Below are 26146 nucleotides of genomic sequence, written 5' to 3'. Positions count from 1 at the left end.
TGGACAGAAAGTAAAATAGAGGTTACCAGGGCTGAGGGAAGAGGGGAATGAGAATTTATTATTTAATGGGCACAGCGTTTTTGTTCAAGATGCCGAAAACATTCTGGAATTGAATAGTGCACAACATTGGGAAGGTACTTAAGGTCACTGAATTATACACCTAAAAATGGTTAAAATTGTCAATCTTGTGTTAAGTATATGTTACCACAATTTTTAAAAGTAATACAGAAAATTCAACATAATTCACCAATTAACAGAATGAAGAAGAAACACCATGATCATTTCAATAGATGTAGTAATACCATTTGATAAAATTCAACACCCATTTGTGAATAATTTTATGTCTTCACTTACTAGGGATAGAGGAAACTTAACTAAATATCTGTAAAAATCTTAACTAAGTATCTTTTTAAAAAAGTTACAGCAAATGGGGCTTCCCTGGTGGCGCAGTGGTTAAGAATCTGCCTGCCAGTGCAGGGGACACAGGTTCGAGCCCTGGTCCAGGAAGATCCCACATGCTGCAGAGCAACTAAGCCCGTGAGCCACAACTACTGAGCCTGTGCTCTAGAGCCCGCAAGCCATAACTACTGAGCCGGTGTGCCACAGCTACTGAAGCCCGCACGCCTAGAGCCTGTGCTCCACAACAAGAGAAGCCACTGCAATGAGAAGCCGGTGCACCGCAACGAAGAGCAGCCCCGCTCGCCGCAACTAGAGAAAGGCCGCACGCAGCAACGAAGACGCAATGCAGCCAAAATAAATTAATTAATTAATTTTTTAAAAAAGAAAGAAATATTAAGCTATAGTAATTAAGACAATGTAATTTCATCACAAAGATAAATAGAGCGATAGAACAGAATAGAGAATCTAAAACCTGGTCATATGTATAAGGTCACTTGACTTATGACAAAGGTGACCTTACCACAGAGTAGGAAGATGATGGATGGGTCTTTTTAATAAATAGTGTGCTATCGATCAGGGATCCCAAAGGGGAAAATCCACTTTGACCTCACACCAGACACAAAAATCTATTCCTGATGGCTGTCGATAGAAATGTACAATGAAACTATAAATCTTCTAGGAGAATGATCTTGTCGGTGGAAGCAGATTTAAATGGGACACAAAGAGCAATGTAACAGTGATTCTGGAGTCAAACTGCCTGAACTTGAAATCTGATTCCGACCTTGGGCAAGTAATTTAAACTTTCTGTGCCTCTGTTTCCTCCTTTGTAAAATGAGGATAATAATAAGCAGATTATGTTGAGGACTATGTGATGATACACGTAAAGGGTCCAGAGCGGTGCCTGGTGCACAGCAAGCACTTACCGAGAGTCACTGTTACGTCCTTTCTGTGAGTATTGCCAAGGCCTCCCCTGAGGGGGAGGGGCTTGGTTTCATTTCTCATAGAAACTTTATGTTCAGTCCTTTGACATGCGACTTTTTTATTTTTTAACAGGAGATACCCATGTTGGAGGCACCGCTTTACCGTCCACAGCATTTGCTGACTACCTGCTGCGTGTGTGGCTGGAGGGAAGGGAGACGGAGGTGAGGAAGATGCTTATAGAGGAAGCAGCGGACAGATTTCTTCCCCGTCCCAAAAACCTCCCCGCATCGTTGGGCAGTAAGACGCAGACCTGAGAAACCACTGGAGAATGTGACAGCACTTAACTAAGAAAGGGCTCCACTTCGCAGAGCAGCTAATCAGAAAACACCACTGCATTTTCTAGGTGCTATAACTACACAGAGAGACGTGAGGGTTACATGGAGGAGGGAGAAATCAAAGGCACAGGTGAGGCAGCGACACTGAATCACGAGAAAGTCACGTGCAGCCGCCCCGGAATACAATTTATAAAAGGTGGCAACCCCTCACACTGGCAGGACCTGCTCTAGTTGCTTAAGAAACACCCAGAGCTGGAATTGCCCAGTCAGGGATTACAGGTTCTGGCAGGGAGAGGAAGGGCAGGAAGTCGTCCGGGGGACACCCACCCACGGCCCTCTCCCCGCTGACGTCAGCCCTCTCCCTGGCACTTTGTCAAGTGATAGCTCTAAGAAGTCCTTTGTGTGCCGGCCTGGCGCTGCTGGACGACCCATGTCCAGCAAAGGCCCGTGTATGCATCTTCTCCATCCCACTCTCAGTTTCTTATTTAACCAGATTTGGGGGCAAAACGGTCTCTCACTACTATTCAGAACCCACCCCCAAAATAAGATGACTAAATCTAAAAGAAATGAAATTCGAAAGACACGTAGGCAGTTTATGGAGCTCACCCACGCAGAGAAACACAAGGGTTTGAGTCCATAGATTCGCTCACTTGTGGCTATATCCTTAGATTCTTTCTTAACTTCTCCCAGTCTTGCATACTAGGTACTCCAAGCTCTATCTGATGTAAGTAGGTGAACTGTCAGTTTATGGATTATCCAAGCTCTATTTCTTCCTCTTCCTTCTACTGACTTCATTTTTTGCTATTCACCAGTTATTCTAGAATCTTCATCACAGGATAATGGGGGCGGGGCGGGGGGGAGGAAGAGAGAGGTTGAAATGCATATAATTAAATGTCAGAGAAAAGGTGGAAAATATCTGAATCAGGATTTTTATATTTTTTTAACTAGTATTACTGTATTTGGTTTTCCTTTATCCAGCCTCCCTCTTAATATTTTTTCAAAGATTCTCCCCCTGCCAATGATAAATCATGAAGGTCATTTAAGCTTGGATATTGCTTGGTTCTGGCTGAGAGTATACGACTATGCAACTTCCTGTTTAGACATGCTTTCTGAAGATTTTGTTATTACAAATAATTTTTTCGATTATTGAATTCCAGATGTAATGAAAGAAAAGCACACTTGAATCACTATCTTCCTAGACTGTAAGGTCTAGGAAGTTCTTTCAAAAGGAGCAAAATCATCTTCCCCCCTCAAAACATGTTCTTCCTTTTTTATTTTAAAAATATCTCAGTGGGTGGCACCGCCATTTTCTCAGTTGTTTAAACTAGACGGCTGGGAGTCGCCCCCAGCTCTCCCTTCCCCTCGCTTGCACCCCAGCAATCACAAGTCCTGCTGAGTTCACCTAGTATTCACTTCTCTGTGGCCCTGCCTCTCTCCTTCCCCAGGGCAACTACCCACGTCCCCTCCCCAGCGCTCTCTCCCGTGGCCACAGTGGTCCTGTCCGCAGACCCTCACCTCAGGTCTCCCCCTACAATCCGTCCTCCACACAGAATGATCCATCTTGATGAGAATATATAGTCAATCAGTGGCTCCCCACAGCCTTCATGGTGAAGGTTAAAGGGCCCTGGTGGAGCAGGAACGTCTCCAGGATCAGCCTCTTCCCACCATTCGCAGATTGGCACAGATTTCCACTCTGGCAACCTGACTTCCTTGTGGTTGCCCCAACGTTCCCTACTGTTTCTTACCTTGATGCCTTTCTCAACCCAGAAACCCTCCTTAATCCATTCACCACTTTCTGCACCTCAATCCATTCAGGTACCCCCATCACTCCATTCCCTACGCTGGCTCATCACTCCCAGTTTATGTGTCCATCCCCTCCCCCCTGTTCAGACTGCCTTCCCTCTGCATTGCCAGCCCCTAACTTGGCACACAGTAGGTGCTCAACAAATATTCACCTAATCCATTGTGTGAATAGTTGCATAGGAAACATGTATATTTAAATTGTTTAGAAGTCAGGTATAGAGAACATAGCAGACGAAAGAGTAAAAAACAAATATGTTTTTGAAACTTTTTCGTTGCTTTGGATCCAGAGCACAGAACCAGTCCTTTGTTCTTCCCACAAATCAGTGGCACATAGCCAATGCATGGGATTGCTTCTGCTTCCTGAATAATCAGAGTAAACATCTATTGCATTACTTATTAAAGGCAGGTGCTGAGTGCTTCACGTGGACTGTCTCACTTAATCCACAGAACTACCCTGTTAGGTAAGAATAGTATTACATTTGAGGAAACTGAGGCTTAGTCAAATTAATGTTAGTTGTCGTTGGAGCTGGGATTTAGAATTTGACATCTGACCCCAAAGTTCAGGCTCTTAACCATTATAATTTCCATAAGAGTTAGGGTCAGAAGGGAGGATACTGGTGAAAAGCATGTAGAGTCAAAATTACTCTTGGAAATTCCTTTTCATCAGAAATCTGTACCTCTTGGGCAGGAAGTTAGAACCTGCGTTGTAATTCAGAGACACAACTCATGGTCCAGGCTCTCTAGACACAAGTCCAATGCTGTTTCAGTCTTCACCAAAGTCTTCTATATATTTGACTTGTCTCCTTAACAAACATTTCAGTACTTGATACCACAGCTTGACTTTTCTCTTGCCAACCTTTATGACCCCTGTTACACTGAATCACATTGGAGAGGGCCATACCATCTCCTGAAATCTCAGCACAGCCAGCTCTTGCACTGTGAGTTGAAACTGACCACTGGCTTCAGATGAAGGTGATGACTTACGTCTGGAAGCCATGCTGTACGGGAAGAAAAACTGCTAGAATCACACTCAGCAGGAGGAGATGTTTGCACAGAGAGCATGTAAGAAAGCCCAGTTGCGAAATAGCAAATTCCTCTGTCCCCATCCTGTCTTCCTGTGGGACTGGAAAGCCTAGTTGTCAGGTCCCTCCTCACTCAAACTTATGCGTATTTGAGCTCATGTAAATTAAATACACAGAAGGAATGATTCCATTACAGCAGGATGCTCCCATGGCCTTGAGGGTCAGGGCATCTGTTGTGGACAATGATATCCATTTTTATTTTGAGATCTCCATCTTGGGGAAATGGGATAACTGACATGCAGTTCTTCCTTTCCTTTGATCTAAATCCCTTAAACTACATCTTAAAATGATCCCTACCTGCCTTATACTTCTCAGAGGTACAGCACTGATGCCCCAACCCCAGGGGGTCAAAAGACCTACTTGAGGGCTTCCCTGGTGGCGCAGTGGTTGAGAGTCCGCCTGCCAATGCAGGGGACACGGGTTCGTGCCCCGGTCCGGGAAGATCCCACATGCCGCGGAGCAGCTGGGCCCGTGAGCCATGGCCGCTGAGCCTGCGCGTCCGGTGCCTGCGCTCCGCAACGGGAGAGGCCACAACAGTGAGAGGCCCGCGTACTACAAAAAAAAAAAAAGACGTACTTGAAACCCCTAAAATTTCTGTATTTCTTTCCTTTGCAATAATATGATTAAGTCTGATGTGTGCAAGGTCTTTGAACCATAGATTGATAGATAGATGAGAGATAGATAAAGAGATGATAGATAGATAGATGATAGATGGATAGATAGATAGATAGATGATAGATAGATAGACAGATAGATAGATAGATGACAGATAGGTGCAGAACTGAAAATAGGGGCCAATAAGTGCTTTTTAAATTCCTTTGAGAAAGTTTAAAGAAACCCACTGTTTTCTCATGGGAAATTATGATTTAGGCCTTTTTTTGTTTTTTTCTGTTTACCCCAAGTACACTAGGGCCAAACTCTAATTAACTTTAGGTAAAGGAGGTCAAGAACAGAAGGACTGAATATTTCTGCCCTGCAAACCGGTTCATCTGTACCATTTTTCTAGGTTCCACATACATGCGTTAATATACAATATTTGTTTTCCTCTTTCTGACTTACTTCACTCTGTATGACAGTCTCTAGACCCATCCACCTCTCTACAAATGACCCAATTTCATTCCCAAAAGGACTGAATTAACATAGAGGAATCATCAACACAAAGAGCACAACAGAATCTACTGTGTGATTTTTTTTTTTTTTTTGGTGGACATAGTAGCTTAGCAACGCATATTTACTTCCTGTTATAAAAAAGATAGGTGCTATAAAATGAAGAGTTCCTGAATGGTGAATCATTTATGCAGCCACAGTTTTCCTTTAGAAATTATGTGCACAGCCTTAGGAAATAGAAGGTGATCACGAGCCATCCTCATATAGGAAAACTCTATGTCAGCAACAAGGTGGAGGACTGAAATAAAATTCTGCAACAACGAGTCCAAAGTTTCCAGCAGAAGCATCCCAAAGCAAGTCAAGGTCCTCCTCGTGCTGGTGTTCAATGCCACGACCACCCACCACAGCTCAGGGAGCCCAGCAGGCAGCAGAGAGAGCTGAGTTGCCTCCCAGAGACTGTTTTTTTTTTGGTGGAGGGGGGTCCATGGTCACCCAAAGCTAGCAGGTGAGACCAGGCCTCTCCACTCCACACACACCTAAGGCTGCACACTCCATCTTCAGGCTCCTGTGTTTTCAACTCTTGCCTGATTTTTTACAATTGTGGTAAAATACACATAATATAAAATTTGCCATCTTAACCATTTTTAAGTGCACAGTTCAGTGGCATTAAGTACATTCACATTGTTGTACAACCGTCACCACCATCCTACCCCAGAACTTTTTTCATCTTGCACAACTGAAACTCTATCGCCATGAAACACTAACTCCCCAGTTCCTCCCCGCCACCCCTGGCAACCACCATTCTACTTTCAGTCCTTTTGAATTTGACTCCTCTAGCTACCTAGAGAATCATAAGTAGAATCATACAGTGTTTCTCCTTTCCTGAATGGCTTATTTCACTCAGCATCATGTCCTCAAGGTTCATCCGTGTTGTAGCATGTGTCAGAATTTCCTTCCTTTTCATGGCTGAATAATATTCCATGTGTCATATTTATTGTGTGCTACTGTAGAATATTTGTGTGTGTGAGGGAAGTAAGAGGCTGATTATGTAATTGGCCCACTCCTCTCACCCCCTATAGGATGAACTTGCTGCCTGGATATCATTTTGTCCCTGTCACTAAAGGGGCCACAGAGTGTCCGGAAGAAAAATCCCTTCTACAAAATATGAGGCCCAGAGTTTAAACCAGAGATTCTAAACTGGAATCCATGGTTGGGCTCCCAGAAGTCTGTGAATTCCCTGAAGCGGAAATCAAAATTGTGTACCTTTGTCTTTTTCTCGGGAAAGAGTCCTTAGTTTTTATTATCTTTTCAAAAGAGTCTTTGACCCCCAAATGCTAAGCATCACTGGTCTCAGATACACCTCATTCAGGCTGAGCTGAGAACTGGATGAACTGCTGTTTCTCCCTCTGTCTCAGTGCGTGGTTCCACGAGGATGACAGCGCTTCAGAAATACCTACAACTCTCCACTGTACCTTGAACCCCAGAGCACCTGCTTCTCGAGAGTATGTTCAGAGGACCAGGGAGTCGGCTGTGCTAGGTCTAGTTATTCTCCACAGTGTATAAGAAACTATTTCTGCAATGACAGAAGAAAAGTTAATACTCAAAATATTTTCACTAGATTAAATTCAAAAGAGTATGGTGACGGGAGGTAGCAAAGACACCTGAACTGTGGTCCCTGATCTCGAGGAGCATGAAATCCAGTGAGAGGCACGGATTGGACGCCATCTGTGAGCACTAGTGAGCTCAACACAACCAGCGAACGGCACGGATGTGGGGCATCGGCTGCGTTTGCTGGAGGCATTTTCTGAGGGTCACAGTCTGCTTAGATCACACTCTGCCCCATGGAGAAAACTCGTATTCATGCTGAGGTCCAGGAAAAATCAGACTTCCACTACCAACTGGTAGGCTTTAACCTCTTGGACAAGGAAAACTATGTAACTGACCTCATCTCCCTTCAAAATTTGGCCACCAGGAAGCTCAGACTCATATTTCTGGCTCAACAGCACTGACTCTGTAAGTCCGCATAATCTCCGCATATTTGTTTTATTATCCAGCCTTCTTCTCCCATTCCTTATACTTGGCCTTTGTGTTTTCTGTGGGCTGGATTCTGTTTTTGAATTTTATTTCTTCATTGTGTGTTTCTGCTGCACACTGGCCCAATCCTTTGCAGAATGAGGTGTGTTGTCTGTGATGCAGGCAATGAATGGGAGCTGGGATAGAAGCAGGAGACGAGCTTGACGTCTGCCATGCTGGCTGTTTTCTGCCGCCCTTCAGAAAACTCTCCATCTTTCTTCACCTGCTCTGTATCTCCCTGCCAGGCTGTGTGCTGGCAGTGGCTGCGTTCTTTTACCAAAGTGTCCCCAGCTCTTATCTGGCTGCCTTCTCCGAGGCTCGTAGCTATAGCTGTCCTGAGTTTTTTTGTTTGTTTTATTTGTTTGGCCGTGCTGTGTGTCATGTGGGATCTTAGTTCCCCGACCAGGGATCAAACCCATGTACCCTGCAGTGGAAGCACACAGTCTAAACCACTGGACAACTAGGGAAGTCTCCCAGCTTTCTTGGGGTTTTAATAACTCTTTCCTCCTCCTGCCCCTTCAGCTAGAAGTGGTAACATCACTTCCTTTCTACGTATGCTAGCCCCAGGGTGTGTCCTCAAACCTTACAGGCTCCTTTCAGCCGTGCCCACACCTCTGTAAGTACTGGCCATGAAGTCTCAGCTATTCCACTCGAGTGTGAGCTGATGGTGGCCGGCGAGGCTCTCAGAATGAGTCAGATTTTTGCCATTTCTCTCCACACACAGTCTGTTCCACTCACCGTGCTTTACGTGTATTTCTGTGAAAGCACCGGCTCCCTCTTGCCTCTCAGTCTTTACATGCTCTGGCCCCTCCACCTGAAATCCCCAGTCCTCGAGCTCATCCTCCTTGATTCCCTTCTACGCACTCCCGGTGACGGTGTGATGCTACCACACCAACTAATCCCACCGACCTGTCACTCTTTGTTTCTGAGTCTGTCCCCTCCACTGAACTGTGAGGGCAGGCTTATGTCTGAGTATCTGTTTTGTTCCCAGCACCTGGTATTCAATTTAAAAAAAAAAATTGTTGAATGGAGAAATGAATACATGAGTGAATAAAAACACTTCTGGATTTTCCATCAGCAGTGCCACCTCTGGGCTGTGTCTTGGGGCATGCCTGCAGGCCTGCCAAGGTGTCCTCCCCTATGGCCAATGGAGCTGTCAGCACCCAGCGCAGGCCCAGTGCTGCCTGGAGAAGGCACAAAGGTGGGATGGGCTGAGTCCACAGAGGGCACCCGAGGGGGTGTGCTTGTGGGGACTGAGGGAAGACGAGAGATAAGAAGAGGAGGGGAGGTCACCGTAGGCACCATCGTGAGACTCTTGGGCTTGAGTTGACTTTAAGATAACTGGAAGTCACCTAGGCTCCGAAGAGCAAGATAGTGCCACCAAAAGAGACCAAGAGAAGGTGTTTGGAGATGGATATGGAATAAAGGTAAGAGGACGCATGCCAAGGACAGGGCATCTGCTGGGGGAATGGGGTGGCAGTTGAGCCATGAGAGAGAAGGAGGAAAAAGACCCGAAGTGGATCCCACAAAACTGACAGCTCCCACTCCTTCCTGGCATCTCCCCAAACTTTCCCCCAGTCCCTGTGTGGCCATGGCAACCTTAGCAACTGCCCTGAAGCAGGAGGTTCCAATAACGGGCAGCTTTTGAGTAGAGTCAGTAAAGTTTAGGGACTGAGAATGTGGCCTCTGGTGTCCTAAAACCCTCCTCTGAGTCCTAGCTCTGCCCCACTAGCCGCGTGGCCCTGCTCAAGTGACCCACTCTCTCCAAGACGCAGTCCTCTCATCTGCAAAGCGGGACGGCCGTGGCACCCACAGCCTGCGGTCTGTTGAGTATCAATTTTTTCCACATGTAGAATGTGCAGCTTACCTGGCACATAATACAAATTTTACTGGTTTGTTTTATTCCTTTTATTTTATGGATAATTTCTAAGGTAAAGCACCAGAGGGAAATCAGCTAAGATACTAAGTAAACAAAATCATAGAAGTTCTACTAAATCTGTCCATCATATTCCATATAAGAAGGGAAAAATTCTGACAGTAGCTTACAATGCTAAATCATAAACACCACGAAAGATTCCACATTTCGAATTTCTATCACCATTGGACCCAGGTTCAGCTCTTTTCACACATTATCTTGACCCATGACAGTGACCCCTAAATTCAGTATAATCTCCCCCACTTTGAGGACAGGACGAGGGAATGGAAACTGAGAAGGCTGCTGGCTTGCTGAGGCCACACAACTGGAAAGAACAGAAAGTAAGAGGTGGCCTATAGTCTGTGCCTGTCCTCCGGGCCGCTGTACCTTCTCAAAGTGACATTTTCAGTGGTCCTGACATTATTTAGATGCAGCTGTTAATCAAAAAACATGAAACTCAACGGCAATGTCTATTAGAAAACCCCTGTGTGTTTACAAAAGAGAATATACTAGTTAGTGTAAGTGATGTATTTTAAACTGCTGACCCACGACGTCCATCACAGGTACAGAAATGTATTCGAAATTCTTCATTTGAAGTTGAACATCTGTCGAACTGGCCTCCTTTGCGTGCGTAAGCTGGTTCCCTGCATGTGCGGAACGTTTCAGCCCCCGCTGATGCTGGCACTAGGTGATCAGCAGGCACGGGTGAAGCTTGCACCCGTGCCCTGGAACATCTCTGAAATTCTTGTCTCCATGTGTAATGTTTGGACCGTCTCTGAGCACCATCACCCAGCCTGTACTACATCCTTGACACGTCTGCAGACACTCTGAGAGAGGTGGAGTTGAGAGAAAGAAGTAAAGCCCAGAAATGATTGGGCCCTAATAGTTCCAGCCCTACACAAGTGCTATTTTGGTATCTGGCCTTGTACCTGACAAATGAATGGGAATTCTGAGTGGAAACATAGATGTCCATTAGTAGGAGAAATCAAGGAGGAAGGGGTGGGCCCGCTGCACACCCTCTGCATTCTCAGCTACTTGTGCATTTGACCTTGTTCCCTCAGAGGACAGAGAGCACGCCAAGGTCTTCCAGTGTCTACACCCAACTGCCGCTTTCATTTAGCTTGTCCTTAAAATGTCCTACAGGAAAACAAAAGCCAAATTATGATAGCACACACTTTAAAGCCTACACGATGCACCCATGTGTGGTGACTTCACAGCAAACCAGAGAAATAGGCAGGGCTGGTAGCATTACAGATGAGGAAACTGGGGCACCGAAGTTAAGGCAATTAGCCGAGGTCACGGAATTGGAAAAAGCAAAACTCAAATCCAAGATCCTATTGTTCTGAGTCCAAGTCCAGTGCCCCTTTATCTCACCTTATATTTTTTAAAATCTCAGTGCTAGAAGCAAAAATGCATGGATAACGTTTGGGAAAGTAGCAGGACAGGGCGCCACAGTGAGGCGTTGTCCCCCTCAAAGACCCCCAGGTCCCAGCCCTATAAATGGGTGTCTTCACCTGCGTCACTGAGCCTATCCCCTACCCGCTGCTGTGGCTTTGCTCCTCTCTGCTCTGACAGCCACACTGCTCCACAGGCCTGCTTGAGTCAGGAGACACCCGAGGCTGCAGCCAGGGTCCCCTCATATTACCCCAAACAACAAGAAAACAGGAACAGAGCAGGATGGCTCATCCTTGACAACACAGCTCGATCCCTTCCCACTCCTGCCCAGCCCTGCCTTGTCCTAAAGGGCCACTGGCCACACCCCGCCTCCCTGTGAGGCCCACCAAGGCTGAAATGCACAACTCCATATAATATTTGTCATCTACTGGCTCCTCTCCCCCAGTTTACAAAAGAGCAAACCGAGGCTCAGAAATAGGAACGCTGGTTGAGCCCAAGGTCACGCAGCCAGTTCATGGCAGAGCTGGGAACCATGGCCCGACACAGGCTGCCCTTTGCTTATCTGCAGTTATCACCCGCGCACACGCAGGCAGGCGCAGTGCAGGTTAGCGGGGACCTCGAGGCGCTGCAAAGGCGTGGTGAACGGGCCTGGGAAAAGGGCCCAGCTTTCCTGGATTCCAGTATGGGACTCCAGCCATGGGATCACGTCACTCTCCCTCAGTAAATCAATCTGGAAACGGACAGTGGGTCTCACTAGAACAAGGCTGTCAGGTGTGAGGGTATTTTCCAGATGAATATTAGGGAAAAGAAAAAAAAATGGAGCTCAGATTAATGCAGAGATCTATGGCCCAAAATACCAAAAGGGAAAGTACGGTAATTCACAGAGGGCTGAAAAAGAAAACAAAGGAGGGAAAATTGAAACAAAAGCTATCTCTTTAACGATCTGCCATTTCCTTTTTTCCAGTTGCTTTTTTTTTCCCTCTTGGGAAACTGGCATCTGTCTCTCCCCTCACCAAACACATAACATGTAAAGACAAGGACTTGAATAGCTGGTCTAATGAGGCATTAATAGAATGTGACTGCAGAGACCAGGTATCCATGGTCCCCTGAAGGACACCAGGCCCTTTGACCATAGCCAGGCAAACGATGTCCCACCTGCTTGGGAAGCTGTTTATTGACACTTAGAGGTTTAGACAAGGCCATGAGTTTTAAACAGGCCCCTTTCCTGAATTTTATTGTCTGGTTCCATATTGTTTGACAAAAAAAATTAACTTTCCATAACATGACTTATACTGTGCTTTCATTTAGCAAAAGCAAGGTTTAAAAAGAGACCTGAGGGCTTCCCTGGTGGCGCAGTGGTTGAGAGTCCGCCTGCTGATGCAGGGGACACGGGTTCATGCCCCAGTCTTGGAAGATCCCACATGCCGCGGAGTGGCTGGGCCCGTGAGCCATGGCCACTGAGGCTGCGCGTCCAGAGCCTGTGCTCCGCAACGGGAGAGGCCACAGCAGTGAGAGGTCTGCGTACCACAAAAAAAAAAAAAGACAGAGAGAGCTGAGAGCTTAGCAGAAAACAAACAAATATGTAAATAATCCAAAAAGAAGGAAAATTCACCTCTAGGCCAGTCACCTTTTTTAAAATTTGAAAGAACTACTAAACTTTCTTGAAGTTGCTAAACCAGGTAAGTACTTAAATGGAACCCTGTGATAATGAAGTAGTTCCACTCTGTCACCAGATGAACATAGATGATTCTCAGTTTTCCTTTCTTATGGCTGGAGTTAAAAAAGGCACACCTCCGCATGCTGCTTTGGCTGGTTCATCTCACCTGATTTCACTCCACTGGTTGGTGTGGTCCACAGGATTTTTAGGAACAGCTCCCAAGATGCCACACGCAAATGTCCAGAACATGGGAATGTGATGGATGATCATATCATGTTATATTACATGGTATTGTTGACCTTAAAAGGGGGAGATAATCCAGGTTGTTCTATTCTAGTCACATGGGCCCATGAAAGCAATGAACTTTCTCCAGCTGGTGGCAAAAGAAGATGGTGGAAGAAGACAGAGGGATTAAAGCATGAGAAGGAATGCACCATTGTTGGTTCCAAGATGAAGAAGACCACCTGCAAAGGAAGGCAAGCAGCCCCTAGGGGCAGAGAGTGGCCCGGGTTGATCAACAGCAAGGAAATGGACCTCAGTCCTACAACCACAAGTAACTGGATCCTGCCAACAACTTGAATTTTCAGCTTGGAAGCAGAATCTTCCCCAGAGCCTCCAGACAGGAGCCCAGCCAGCTGACATCTGATTTCAGCAAAGCCCAGTGGAGCCCACCTACACTCATGACTTACAGAACTACGAGATAATAAGTGGGTTTTGTTTTAAGGTACTATGTTTGGGGTAATTTATTATAGCAGCAATAGAAAACTTATACAGTTGGCAAAAATGACAGCACTCAAACACTGGGACAGAAACAGAAAAAGAAAAGCATCAGGGCAGGACTGTGGAGAAGGAAAGGCAAGGAGGAGATTTCAGACTGGGACTCTCTAAATTGCCACTTACTGCCATTTCAAGTCCTGGTCTAGTCAACTCAGATCATCAGAGAAGTAACTAGAGAAGTCTCTTCTGATCCTTAAGAACTTTGTTCTCTTTCCAAATAGTGAGTTTTTCTGCTCCTGACCAATGGGTACCAGATTGTCATCAGTTAGGCAGTTCTGCTAGGTGACATGAGGACGATTAGAGCTTTGTGAAATATCTACCAGGTACAGCCTCCTGGAAGAGAATGGTGGGTGCCCAGGGCCATGGCGGGAGGTCATCGTCTCAGAGCCTTCAGCCTCCAGAATCCTCCCCCATGCCTCCCTGTTCTCTCAGCCACTAGCTCCCCCCACAAACGCTTCCTTTTCTCTGTTGGCTTTCCTCCTTGTCACGGTCTTGGCCAGATTCTACTTATTTTCTTGAAGGCAGTCACGATAGTCAGAAAAGAAATATTATTTGGGAGGAAAGTTATTGTTGAAGGGTTTACTCTCCCTACTCAAATCCCATCTTTTCCGTAATGTTGAATCAATTTAAAATAAATGTTAAGTAAAGGAAGATAATGGGAGGTTTCAGGGATCTCCTGGAATTTAAAATATCAGATTCACTCTTCTATATTTCACCCAAGGGCTCTTACAAATAAAAGAATGAGCCTTCCATGTCACTAAACTCTTCTGGATACTGATCCAAAAACAGAAGGAAAGTGTTTGTATTTCATGTCTCTCCTTCCACCTTCCATCTCATGGGTCTGGACTCCCAACTCACTACTGTAGACAATGTATTGCTTTCTTTCTCTGGGGGATAAATGTCCAGTGGAGATGGAATTATAGTCCTGGGAAAAGGAGTGGTGTCACACCAACACCCCTCCCCCACTGTCTACCACTCAGGTAATTCTCCAAATGTAGCAGCCAGGCCTTCACTGACAAGCTTGGAAACTGCTTTTTAATGGTGAATGATTCCCTCAGTTTTCAGAAAACAAATGTATACGTCCAAAGTTTCCAGAATCTCTATTTCCAGAGTACCTCTCTATTTCTCACTCTGTGTATAAAATGGAAGCGATGTTCCACGTATTTCTGTAGACACTGCTTATTATGACCAGAAATATTTATATAAAGTACCTATACAGTGAGTTATATGTAGCAGACAACCACTGGATGGAAGGTTTTCTTTGATTCATAATGATTGTGATCATTCCCTACTGCCCTCTGAGCATCTGTACCGAGATGTCTCAAAGTGTCCTCAAACTTAACCCCTCTAAACCTGAACTCATGATCTATATTCCCAAATCTGCCCCCTGTCTGCTGCATTCTGCTTCTGTCTAATGGTACTACTGCCCACCCGATCACCCAGGCTACCTTACTTCATGTCTTCTTCCTCTCCTCCTCCCCCCTTCCCCTCCTTCTCCTCACTCCAAAAGGATTGGGCTTTATGTCCTGAGCATTCTATCTCCCAAAGATGACTTGAATCCATCTCACTCACACTGTATTAGTCCAAGATTTTATTATTTTCTGCCTGGATGACAACAAAAACTATATAACTGTCTGTCTGTTTCTACTCCACCACAAACCATCCTCTCCGTTGTGCTCTACAACTTAAATCTGATCACGATGCGCTCATCACTAAAGCCCTTCAGTGACTTTGCACCATGAACAAGAGTGCCCAGCTCCTGGTCACACACAAAATGCCCTCCACAGTCTAGCCCCGTCCTACCCTTCCTGCCTCATCTGCCGCCACCACCCGCCACTCTGGCCTCCACTCCAGCCACTCCAGCCTTCTGGCTGCTCCTCAGAGGTGCCGTTCCTTTTCATTCCTCCATGCCTTTGCAGTCACACTGCCTCTGTTCAGAATGCTTGTTCCACACTTTTCCACTTGGGAAACTTCCTCCTCAAGAGCTGATTCGAACATTCCTTCAACTTGAAGACTTTGGATATCTGGATATCGGATATTGAATCAAAATTAATCTCTCCTTCCCTATATTTACATAGCATTTTCTAACAGCTTTATTAAGATAAAATTCACATACCATAAATTTAACCATTTAAAGTGTACCACTCAATGGTTTTCAGTATATTCACGGTTATACAACTATCATCACAATCTAATTTGAAAACACTTTCATTACCCGTAAAATAAACCTTATACTCATTAGCAGTCACCCCTCCTTCCTCTGCCCAGCCCTAGGCAACCACTACTCTACTTTCTGTCTCTATCGACTTGCCTGTTGTGGATAGTTCAATAGAAGTGGGATCACAGAACATGTGGAATCATACAGTAGCTTTTTTGACTAGCTTCTTTTCTTGTTTCTAAGGTCTATTCATGTTACACATACATCAGTGCTTCCTTCTTTTTAATTGCTGGATAATAGTCCACCGTATGGATATACCACGTTTCATTCATCCATCCATCAGTTGATGGACATTTGGGTTGTTTCCACTTTTTGACTATTATGGATAATGTTGTGAACATTAGTGTACAAGTTTTGTGTGTCCCATAGGAGTGTGCACACAACTCCTCTATGACATTGCTCACTACTATAATTATCTTTATATTCCTCTCCATTGAATAATACAATCTTCTAGGGCCTTACCACTCTCAGGAACTGCCAAGCCACAAGCAAATCTGATGATTGAATGAATGAATGAATGAATGAAGCTAATAATAAGCGGACAGTTTTTTTTTGTAGACATTTTTTAGAGCAGTTTTAGGTTCACAGTGGATACTCTTTTGAGCAAGGTGCAGCATGCATGGTCATATTTATTTTCAAGTAAGCAAAAGAAGAGTTTTGCCAATAAGCCAGGAAGTCAGTGGCAAAGTAGGGACAAAGTAATCCTAAACTCAACTAATGAAATAAATGACACCCACACCTTCCATGCACATGTAGATACTGCTTTATGTCTTCCCTTGTCCTTTCATAAGATCACCTCATTTGATAGTGTGAGGTTGGCAGGAAAGGCTGCTATGAAAACCAAGTGAGGGACTTCCCTGGAGGTCCAGTTGTTAAGACTCCACACTTCCACTGCAGGGCGCGTGGGTTTGGTCCCTGGTTGGGGAACTAAGATCCCACGTGTCCCGCAGTGCGGCCAAAAAACAAAAACAAGTGAAGTGTCTCACCGAAGCCATGTCTGCCTGCAGAGGAGGATGCTGAGCGCTTCCCAAAGCCACCCAGCTGGATGCCAGCTCTTCTCTCCCCACACCCCCCAACTCTCCCTCAGTCATGCTGGCTCCCGGCTCAGTTTTGAGACCCACCTTATTCTAATCACTTATTTTTAGTCCCCTGAGGGCATGGGACATAATACTTGCAAGAAGCCACCGCAGACCACACCTCCTTCGTACCCACATGGAAAACCAGCAGGATGGCTTGTCCAGAGGTCAAGGCAGAAGGACTGTCCTCAGACACTCAGGGCAGGACCACTCGCTGGATGAGTCATCTCTCTTTGAATTTCCTGTTGGACGATTTAGACGTTATCATAAAAACTCCCATGGGTTTATCTCCAGAACGGCCTGGAGTTCACCTCCCTGGAGAATATGCCTCATCCTCTTTTGAGCTGATTAGAAATGACAAAGCGCATTCAATGAAGAGAGCTCGAGCCTGACTGGTTGCTATTTAGAGCACCTGATGGGCCACCCAGACCTCTGGGTGCCTCCCCACCCCCGACCCTGTGCACTGACACTGCTTCTCCAGACACCTTCAGTCACCCCTGAAGTTCAGGAGGTTCCTGGTGACAGCTCAGGATGCACAGACCCTAAAATAACTGATTAAGAGGTGGGTGCTATTTCTTTTTTTTTTAAATAAATTTATTTTATTACTTTTTTTATTTTTGGCTGTGTTGGGTCTTCGTTGCTGCCCTCAGGCTTTCTCTAGTTGCAGAGAGCAGGGGCTACTCTTCATTGTGGTGTGCAGGCTTCTCATTGTGGTGGCTTCTCTTGTTGCGGAGCATGACCTCTAGGCGCACGGGCTACAGTAGTTGTGGCTCACAGGCTCTAGAGCACAGGCTCAGTTGTTGTGGCACATGGGCTTAGTTGCTCCGCGGCACGTGGAGTCATCCCAGACCAGGGCTCAAACTCGTGTCCCCTGCACTGGCAGGAGGATTCCTAACCACTGCGCCACCAGGGAAGTCCCGAGGTGGGTGCTATTTCTAAAACAGTACAGCCTGTTCTGTTTGGGATGTGAGGGGATTACGTCACGTTATCTCTTCCCATCACAAAGAGATGCTTTTCTGGCCTCCGGAGTACCAGCTCCCAACACCTACTTTACTGAGTGGCTCGTGCACATGCTGGGTCCAGGAATCCCAACCAGGTAAAAGGTAAGAGTTTCGCCTCCCATCCCAAGGGAGGGATATTTGAAAACGTTCCATCGAGAGAACAAGCATTCAGGTTGACATGCTTGCTGTGTAGGAGGAGGGACTGAAACCCTGGAACTCAGAGAACTCCCAAGTGACCTGAAGGAGCTGCGAGCAAGGCTCAGTCCCAGCCAAGGAGAGCAGCGCCCTTTCCCTCAAGCATGTGACAGGTGATGTCAGGAGAGGGGAAAGCGACCAAGCCCGTACGTCGCTGTGCCAGGAGGAAGGGTGCAGAGTCGGACCTCAGCTTCCCACGAAGCGGGAGAATGTATGTGACCCGAGGTCACCCACCACAAGCCAGAAGTGGGGAAGAGCTCAGGCTGCCTGGGTTCGGATCCTAATTCTGCCACTTGCTAACAGGACACCCAAACCATCCCTCCACTGAAGAAGGAGGTCAATGTAAATATCCAGTGTGTAGAATTTTTATAAGGACTAAATGAATATTGACAGTTTAAACCTTTTTAAAAGCCCTGGCACATCAAAAGCGACATGTGTTTATAACATGAATTTTAAAAGTTCGACTGCCACCCTGACTCGGGAAGGATTTTCTTCGAACCATCACACACTGCTGCATTTCTGTGTTGATAAAGCCTGGGTACCAGCAATCAGAAATCTCTTCATGCGTCAATTCTTCTAAGACCTGGGACTAAAGATACTGTGAGCGATGAAAATAGTAAAAAATAATAATAGTAATATAAGTGTACAATTCAACAAAGGCAGAATCTGAACTGGCAATATAGGTAAGGCCATTTATTCAGATCCTTTTTTACTATCAAAAGACAAGGAACGCCTGTGATTTGGGGGGCTCTTCTAAAAGTAAGCTTGGGAAGGAAGAAAATTTTGGTTTGTTTTAGGTTTTTTTCTCAATCCCTAATACTTCAAACTACATAACAGATTCAAAAAACGATTATTATCATCCGTTTCTGTCTGAAGCAGGAAGAAACCTTCATGTGACAATGGAAGGCAAGAACATCCTTGGATCCAAATATGTCAAATGCTCTATGACCTGTTTCAATATTTTAGGGGGAGATTTTTATTCATTACAAAAGAAATTTAGCTTTTCTGTTCAGGGACACACCATGAGCTAAATTTCAACTCTGGGCTGTGGGGCGCACCTGTGCAAACAGACTCTCCCACTTGGACCTGCCAGAGCCTGGAGATGTGCGTCTGTCACCATCCACCCGCGGAGTGTAGGAGGGAGGGGGTGCAGGCAGGCCCGGGATGAGACTCCGCCCACAGGCTGGGGCTGAGGGTGGCTTCGCTGGCACTTGGATGTAAGCCTCAAACACGCAGCGGTTCTGACCACAAAAGCTGCTGCAAGACACACTATCTTCCTATCCTTTCATTAGTATGTGTTAACTAAATGTCTACCGCCGCAAGGATTCCCACTTCAGCAACGCTATCTGCCACCTGCAATGGGAAACTTTTCTAGGATTTGAATGTTATCTGCGCTAGGACATGCCTGTCACTCAATATCATTTTAAGACATATAATGAGAGAACCAGGAATATGTGTTTTCTCGAGAGGAGCATCTCAGGAACATAAAACCAAATGCATATCCAGAAGAAATGTCTGTTAGGCTTCTAGAAACAAAAACCAACTGGAATATTTAAAATCATGAAGAAGGGGGAGGAAGAGAAAAAGAAAAATCTTAGACGTAAAGCAGGTGTGACAAGGTTTGCTTTCCTCATCAGTAAGAACAAAGTAAATATTAAGTAAGATTCCTTATTTTATTGCACACACACACACACACACACAAAATGGGCGGCAACTCATTCCTTCACTTTGACAAATACATACGGATACCTATGGCTCCTGCCATGTGCCAGGCCTGCTCTAGGCACTGCGGATCCATCAGTGAACTCAGACGCAGGGCTCTGCCCTCCTGGCACTTCCTCTCCCGGAGCAGGAATACAACAAGCAAGTGAAGCATATGGAATACTGGTCGGTGCTCAGTGCTACTGAGGAGAATAAAACAGGGATTGGCCACCTGCCAAGCAGGAAGACAGCCTTCTCCAGAAACTGAGCCCTGACGGAAACTCGAGCTTGGACTTTCCAGAGGCCAGAACTGTGAGAAAATACATTTCTGTTGTTTAAGCCACCCATTGGTGCTATTTTGTTATGACAGCCCAAGCAGACTTGATTTGGGTACCGTGGAGTGGGGGCAGGATGCTGTAACAAATACCTACCATGTGGAAGAGGCTTCGGGACTGGGAAACGGGTAGAGGCTGGAGGAGTTTCGAGGCGCATGTGAGAGAAAGCCTACATTTCCATGAAGGGACCATTGGTAGAAAGATGGACCTCAAAGGCAATGCTGATGAGGGCTCAGAAAGAAAACAGGGGCACTGGAGAGACTGTCGCCATCATCTCAGAGAACAGAGAGAATGTTGGTGGAAATGTGGACCCAAAAAGCCACTCTGGTGAGGTCTCAGATGGAAAGGAGGAACATGTTATTGGAACTGGAGAAAAGGCCACCCTTGTGATAAAGCGGCTAAGAACTCGGCTGAATTGTGTTCTAGTGTTTTGTGGAAGGTAGAACTTGTAAGCAAGCGATCGGACTGGATACTTAGCTGAGGCGATTTCTAAGCAAAGTTTAGAAGGCTTCGCAGTGGTTTCCCCTTACCACTTACAGTAAAATGCAAGAGGAGAGGGAGAAATTGAGGAAAATTTAAGCCAAGAAGAACGAGAACTTGAAGATTTGGAAAATTCTCAGCCTGTTCATATTGCAAAAAAATGAGAAGAACGTGTTCTGAAGAGAACCCTAAGGGTGTGGCTGAAACACTCACTCTTTGATAAGGAGATTAATATGGGTATGAACCACAAATTTAATCCACTGCCTCAGAAGAAGCCCAGAAGAGACGGGATTATACCAGCAGAAACACTGCCAAGACCAGGGAGAGGGAAACGAAAGATGAAATGAAAGAAGGCTGCTGGATTTCTTGGATCCCACAGGACTGCACAACAGGGCTGCGAATGTTCGCTGCTCTTCAAGAGAAGAGAAGAATGACCCCAGAGGTGACTCGGGTCACCGGGGCTGCCTCCATCTTGGTTCCAAAGGGTGGAGCCACCACTGTGGTTTCAACGGGCTGAGCTGCAATAACCCAAAGCCCCTGGGGGCAGGGTCACTTGGCAGAGCCTGGGGTAGGGGGTACCCGCACCTAGCAGAGCCGGGGACGCTTGCCTAGAGCATGTGGGTGGCCGGAAGGCAGAGCATTGAACCAAAGAGGAAAATTCGTGAGCCTAATGGAATTCTCCTTGCTCGTTTTTGGATTTGCTTAGGACCCAAGGAAGCCAGTGGGGCTCAAGCAGAGTGAGTGAGGGGGACAGTGGTGGGTGAGGTGAGAGAGGAAACAGGAGTCAGACCACATGGGGGCTTGGAGAGCTCAGGCTTCATGGTTTTTTTGGCCACACTGCACTATCTTTTTTTTTTTTTTAAGATTTATTATTATTTTATTTTTGTCTGCATCGGGTCTTAGTTGAGGCACGCGGGATCTTTGTTGAGGCATGCAGGATCTTTTATTGTGGCGTGTGGGCTCTTTGTTGCAGCACACGGGCTTCTCTCTAGTTGTGGCATGGGCTCCAGGGCCTGTGGGCTCTGTAGTTTGCAGCACGCAGGCTCTCTAGTTGAGGCACGTGGGCTCAGTAGTTGTGGCGCAAGGGCTTATTTGCCCCAAGGCATGTGGGATCTTAGTTCCCTGACCAGGGATCGAACCCGTGCCCCTCTGCAGTGGAAGTGTGGAGTCTTAACCACTGGACCATCAGGAAATTCCCTCATGCTTCATTCATGAATCTGTAGTGAGTTATAATCCACACGTGGTGCTGGGGCTATAATAAAAATATCCTCAAGTTAAAATAATAAAATGTAAATATAAAATCCTCAACATTAAAAATCACAAAATAGGGCTTCCCTGGTGGCGCAGTGGTTGAGAATCTGCCTGCTAATGCGAGTGACACAGGTTCGAGCCCTGGTCTGGGAGGATCCTACATGCCACGGAGCAACTAGGCCCATAAGCCACAACTACTGAGCCTGCGCGTCTGGAGCCTGTGCTCCGCAACAAGAGAGGCCGCGATAGTGAGAGGCCCGCGCATCGCGATGAAGAGTGGCCCCCGCCTGCCACAACTAGAGAAAGCCCTCGCACAGAAACGAAGACCCAACACAGCATAAATTAATTAATTAATTAATAAACTCCTACCCCCAACATCTTCTTAAAAAAAAAAAAATCACAAAATAAATGTGAATAAGTTCTACCAATAAAAAGGTGAGCTTATTTAAAGAAAAAGTATAGGGTCCCTTGAGGGTATATAAAACTCACCCAAGCTGGGGGTGAAGGGGGAGTTGGAAACGTCTCCTTGAGGACGAGACATCCCAGTTGAGATCTGAGATAAAGAGGATTTAACCAGGAGGACGGGGGTGAGGATGCAGTTGAGGAGAGAGGATTTCAAGCAGAGGGGAGGCCTACGTGAAGGCTCTAAGGTATGTTGAAGACCAGTGGCTCCAGGAGGTGAAAGGTGAGCTGATATTCCTGATCCAAGGGCAAGTGCACAAACAGAGCTGGAACAGAGGCAGGGCTGGATCTTACAAGGCCTTGTGAAGTACGCTTAGATTTTGAACTTTAGAGCAAGGCGATGTCAAGATGATTTTAAGTTAGAGGAACATCATTTTTCCATGTGCATTTTTAATGAAAAATGGATCATAGGAACAAATAGGAAGCAGTGGAGACCTACTGGGAAGCCCTCACAAAACGTCCAGATGAGAGATGCCAGCAGGTGGGTCTGGGGCAGCGGTTACTATATATCACCTGAAGCAGTCTACAAAGGCTCTCATGTAATTCCTAAGCCCAAGCATAAAGCAATGAAATGGATCATCAATGCAAAGGAGGGAGCAGGGCTGAAGCAACAGGCCCCAGGCAAGGAATTCACAGCTATGCTCCCCATTGTTGGGGACAGAGTAGGGTAAGGTCGCCTCCACTAGTGAAAAGAAGAGAGGAAGAAAAAGAAAAAGTTTGGTGCATACTACTGCCCGTGCTGAAGCTTTGAGCAAGTTACAGTCCCAGGAGGACAAAAGGACGTGGATATAGAACAGATTCCTCACCACCACAAACTGAGCCAAGCTGCCTGCCTGTTCTGTGACCAGCCCTGTAATAGCCCCAAATCACTGCAGGACCAAAGTTCTGAAAAACCATTATAATCCTGGATCTGGGCAGGGGGCCCCAGAGAACAGGTGGAGGAAATCTTAAAACCACTAGAGAGGGAAGGGTAAGACAAATGCGGAAAAACTAATTCAATGAAAGAAAGCCAACAAAATCAACAATCTGAATAAAATCAATGCCAAATTAAATGCATCTTCTAGAATACTATAGAAATATTATATATATATATATAGGAATAAATTTCATTTTAAAAGTATAAGAAATTAGGAGACAAAAACAGTAAGAAATGAAACATGAACAAATGGACATAAGTAATTTTAAAGCTTGGAAGTAAAAAGATTGTCATTAGTACAGTAACAAATAAATGGGACAGACTCTAGTCTAAACAAAACCAAAGTGTTCACTTCGGCAGCACATATACTAAAAAATTGGAATGATACAGAGAAGATTAGCATGGCCCCTGCACAAGAATGACATGCAAATTCGTGAAGCATTCCATATTTTTGGACATGGAAGCAACCTAAGTGTCCATCGACAGATGAATGGATAAAGAAGATGTGGCACGTATATACAATGGAATATTACTCAGCCATAAAAAGAAATGAAACTGAGTTACTCATAGTGAGGTGGATGGACCTAGAGTCTGTCATAAGTAAGTCAGAAAGAGAAAAATAAATACTGTCTGCTAACACATATATATGGAATCTAAAAAAAAAAAAAAAAGTGGTTATGAAGAACCTAGGGGCAGGACAGGAATAAAGACACAGACGTAGAGAATGGACTCGAGGACACAGGGAGGGGGAAGGGTAAGCTGGAACGAAGTGAGAGAGTGGCATGGACATATATACACTACCAAATGTAAAACAGATAGCTAGTGGGAAGCAGCCGCATAGCACAGGGAGATCAGCTCAGTGCTTTGTGACCACCTAGAGGGGTGGGATAGGGAGGGTGGGAGGGAGACGCAACAGGGAGGAGATATGGGGATATATGTATATGTATAGCTGATTCACTTTGTTATAAAGCAGAAACTAACACACCATTGTAAAGCAATTATACTCCAATAAAGATGTTAAATAAATAAATATATAAAAATAAATAAACAAAACCAAAGAGAGAATATCGTATAATCAGAAAACTTGCTAAGAGACTAGAACTTAGTTATTCCAGTCACGAAAAAGAAATGACAATTATGTAACATGAGAAAGGTGCTAATTTTCACTCCAACGGCAATCATATTACAATACATAAATGTATCAAAGTAACACATTGTACACCTTAAATTTACACAATGTTATATGTCAATTATATTTCTTTTTTTAATTTTAATTTTTTTTATTTATTTATTTATTGCAGGATCTTAGTTCCCCGACCAGGGGTCGAATCCAGGCCCCGGCAGTGAAAGCGCCAAATCCTAACCACGGGACCACCAGGACATTCGCCAATTATATTTCAATAGAAAAAAAAAGGTGTGGGAAACTGCCTTATTGTTCTAGGTTACTCACTTTTCCCTATATTCATGCCTTTTGATGCGTGACTTTGTGGTTGTTTGGGGGTTTTGTTTGGGGGGGCTCTTTTTGCTGTTTTTAAAATATATAGTGTTAGTCCTTTTACATCAGTAATAATAATGAAAGTGAACCTTTATTAAGTGCTTACTATATGGAGGAAGTGTTCAGTTGACTAATTTTCTTACAGGGTTTGTAGGGAGGATTAAATGCAGACATTTTTACATCACAAAAGCAGGAAACTGTTGAAAGTATTTAATATCCTACATGTGGTTTACATAGTTTGGTCTGTCAAACTGTGCTGTTGTTTTCCTTTGTGTGATAACAGACAAAATGTGGATGCCACATTTTAAGACTGACATGGGTAAACGAGAGTACTTCCTGAGGAAGCGATGGGATGGCAAGAGTATGGGAAACAAGGCCTGTAAGGACCAGTGAAAGGAAGTGAAGGTGTTTATACTAGAAGGAGAAGGCTTCCAGGAAACACAAGAACTGCTTTCAAACCCAACAAGACAGTGTGTGAAAAAGGGATTACATTTATTCTGAGTAGTTTGAGAGGATGAACTATAACCAATAAATGAAACGCCTATGATAGTAGATTCTGGACCAAAAAAACAAGGAAAATGCACCAACAATTCAAGCTGTCTAACACGGAAGAACCTGCTGCGTGTGAACCAGTGGGTTTCTATTCCTGGATGTCCATGAAGATCAGAGCTTTGGAGAAGCAATTTGTAAATTAAGTTAAAAATTATACCAGATGATATGAAAAGACTCTTCTAAATCTAAGCTAATATATGACATCACCAATATTACAATCCCTTTGTTTCACTACACCTGCTACTGGATATTGAAATATATGCTTTATATATAAATCTCCAAAATGCACCTATGGTGAGTTCAGTCTGCATAAAAGTGATGTTTATGAACTTCAAATAGACACTACACTGAGTGAGGATGAGAGGCTATTGCTGAATTAGCGATTCATCATTTGGGAAAGAATGGACCTTTTCAAAGAAATATAGAACAATATTTAAAGTCTACAAAATGAAAGTGTATTGGACCGTATATCTACTTCTTGTGCACCTTTAGTATATGTTTAAAATCACCATATCCACTTTTGACCAAGCCTCAGTTCTGTCCTCTGCTGAGGATTTAAGAAATCTCGTAAAGTAGAGGCAAGAAGAGCCCCCGCCCTCAGTCTCAGGAGCCAGCAGGACTCTGAACCCTCCAGGGGATAAGAACAGTCCTGCTTCTGGCCCAAAGCACAGGGTCTCCCCCCACACGCATGCTCTCCAGGGAGGTAGACGTGACCTATTCATAGTAAGGAAGAGAAACTCAGAGGACTTAAGTGTGCCAAGAAGGGTCTTTTTTTTCTTTCTGAGTCAGCAGCAGTTTGAATGCTCTAGCTTAGTGCATTAGAATGGCCTTCAGGATGGGGTGGAAGAGGGAAAGGGGGAAAGAGAAGGTGCAGCACAAGGAGGTCCCTGGTGGGGTCACCTTGATTAGGGCGGTGGTCATCCAGATATGCATGTGAGATAAAATTGCATAGAACACACACACACACACACACACACACACACACACACACACACACACA

General features: G+C 45.1%; 1 non-coding gene across 1 annotated transcript; it reads left to right on the top strand.

Annotated features, from left to right (window-relative positions):
- The first annotated feature begins 23443 nt into the window (after nt 1–23443).
- On the top strand, nt 23444–23552 carry LOC113631388 (U6 spliceosomal RNA). The gene has a single exon (XR_003437302.1). It is a non-coding gene; the product is annotated as a U6 spliceosomal RNA (small nuclear RNA).
- Nucleotides 23553–26146: the final 2594 nt, after the last annotated feature.

This window comes from Aethalodelphis obliquidens, unplaced genomic scaffold (genome assembly GCF_003676395.1).
Source record: "Aethalodelphis obliquidens isolate GAN/ISIS:26980383/991018 unplaced genomic scaffold, ASM367639v1 scaffold32, whole genome shotgun sequence".
NCBI lineage: Eukaryota > Metazoa > Chordata > Mammalia > Artiodactyla > Delphinidae > Aethalodelphis > Aethalodelphis obliquidens.
This window is presented reverse-complemented; position numbering and strand designations above follow the sequence as displayed.